This window comes from Pocillopora verrucosa, unplaced genomic scaffold (genome assembly GCF_036669915.1).
Source record: "Pocillopora verrucosa isolate sample1 unplaced genomic scaffold, ASM3666991v2 scaffold_46, whole genome shotgun sequence".
Lineage (NCBI taxonomy): Eukaryota > Metazoa > Cnidaria > Anthozoa > Scleractinia > Pocilloporidae > Pocillopora > Pocillopora verrucosa.
This window is the reverse complement of record NW_027078184.1, coordinates 39,511-41,643: the sequence shown is the minus strand read 5'-3', so window position 1 is coordinate 41,643 and position 2,133 is coordinate 39,511. Positions and strand designations below refer to the sequence as shown.

The 2,133-nt window shown below is 49.0% G+C and overlaps 2 non-coding genes and 1 pseudogene across 2 annotated transcripts; 1 reads left to right on the top strand and 2 right to left on the bottom strand.

The window, feature by feature from the left end:
* Window positions 1-509: 509 nt before the first annotated feature.
* LOC136278659 (5S ribosomal RNA) lies at window positions 510-628 on the top strand. Its single transcript, XR_010716460.1, has one exon. It is a non-coding gene; the product is annotated as a 5S ribosomal RNA (ribosomal RNA).
* A 983-nt stretch (window positions 629-1,611) lies between these two features.
* On the bottom strand, window positions 1,612-1,775 carry LOC136278678 (U1 spliceosomal RNA). The gene has a single exon (XR_010716478.1). It is a non-coding gene; the product is annotated as a U1 spliceosomal RNA (small nuclear RNA).
* A 232-nt stretch (window positions 1,776-2,007) lies between these two features.
* LOC136278648 (U2 spliceosomal RNA) lies at window positions 2,008-2,133 on the bottom strand (annotated as a pseudogene).

Here is a 2,133-nt window from a genome sequence, read left to right as displayed (position 1 = left end):
GATGCCGAAGCATGCCCTGGGTGAGGGGGGTGGTCGAGGGATCCTTCCCACGGTTTATGGTGGATAGTAGCAGGTCGCCCCCACAAGCCCTTGCGAGTCCCGCAGACGGTCCCAGAGGCTGACCCGTTTGGTATCTCCTCACTGTAAGATTTTAAAGCCAGATACACGCACCTACGGAGCTAAAACATTGTATAATAGGTTTTTAGGACACGTTATGTCTCTTGGGACCCCTCCCTCCCCTCCCTAGGGAATAGTGCTTCAAATCGATGCTCCTCAATGTGTTAACTGGGTTGAGGAAAATACATTAGGGTTAGGTAACGACTTCGGGGTTAGGGTAACCATTTCTTAGGGTTAGGGTAACAATTTCTTAGGGTTAGAGTATCGATTTCTTAGGGTTAGAGTAACGAAACTAGGGCTTTAGAATTTCAAATTCGCCTACACTCAGGGATGTGGCCGCTTTACAGCCTGAACCTGGCCGATAACAAGCAGAATTTCGACCCCATTTCCTCGTCTACGACCATACCACAGGGAAAGCACCGGTTCTCGTCCGATCACCGAAGTTAAGCCCTGTCGGGCGGGGTTAGTACTTGGATGGGTGACCGCCTGGGAATACCCCGTGTTGTAGGCTTCAATTTTTTGTCTTGCGAACATCTCTAAACGTTTTATCCCAATAAATAGCTCTCCATACACCACAATTTCACATAGAGAGCCGTAGGTGAGTGAGGAACAAAATCAAAGCAAAAAACGAGGGGGGGAAAACACCTTTTTGTCAAAAATCGGCCAGCTAATGGCGAAAACTCTAGTGCGATCGACTTTTCTTACAGAGCGCGCGCGAGCGAGTGAGCACGCGCGAGATGAACAGTTTATGATGTCAAATTCTACTTCTGTGATATCAAATCATTCCAAATAACGAACGAAAAAATGAATAGGAAAAAAACGCACACTTCTGAGACGCAGTTTTAAGCCATCGTGACGTGGCAAAACACTCGCACACTTCCAAGAGGAGGCGCGCGAAAAACGGCACTGAAAGTCGACAATGGTTGGATTCAGACTGCAAACGAATCGGGAAAAAGGTTCGATACTTTTACTACTCTGCTAGTTTGTTTCCTTCCCTCGTTCATTCGTTCACTCGCTTGCTCGCACAAAGGATACACTAACGATAGCAATAGCATTTCTAAAAGCGGCTCCAGTGACAATAAAACCGCTCAAAAGGTTCAAAGTGTACTCACGGTCCAAGTCGAATGCCCTTCTATGCTCGCTCGCTCGGTCGATCGGCCGTTTGGTTTCCTTTCATTTCCTTTCCCTTCGCGCGCATAGCACAGCACGGCACGGCACGCACAACCTGCAAATACAAACGAACAGGACTTTACACACAATAGAGCAGACAGGCCTTGAACAAAAACAGCCAGCAAAGTTACGCACCGCCCCGAAACTCACCTTGTTTCCTTCCTCCAGTCTCTCCAATGCACTTCTACCCCTCCAAACGTGCCAACACCTTGGCCAGTTGTGCGTCCTTTGCTTTCTTTGCAAGTCTACCGGTCCACTGCAAAAGCAAAAATACCCTCGATAGTCAGTAAGAGGGCCATATAGACATAGTTTGGATGACTTTTGCGGGGACGAGCGCGAACGCAGGTCCCCACTACCAGAAATTATACGCTCGAGTTACCCACATTTGGGGTAATCGCAAGGGTCAACCCAGTCGAAGTGCAATGAAAGGGCCTCGCCTTGAGAGGACTGCCTCCTTGATCACAGTACCTCCCGCGTCAGGTAAGTATGCTTTTTCAGCGTCTGCCCTCGGTGAAAAAATCCACTTACCCCTAGGTCCTTGTGGTAGTGCTTTGCGCACTTCAGAAAACGTAGGCCAGCGGCCGTTCCTGCCATTGTCTGTTGTCTGAATTATCATCCCTCTTTCACCTCTTCCCCCTCTAAGGGCGGGCGGGGCTCCTGTAAACATAAAAGAATGCTATACCGTTGACTTTGTTTTGGATTGAATGTGTCTTCCCCAGAGGGAAGTGGGCCGCACTCGGAGGTAGTGCTATACCGAGGCAACCCGTGGCTGGGACGAGGCAAGCCTCTTTTCCACAGCCCAGTTCCAAAAATCAGTTTAATATATGAGCTGCTCAATGAGCAGCG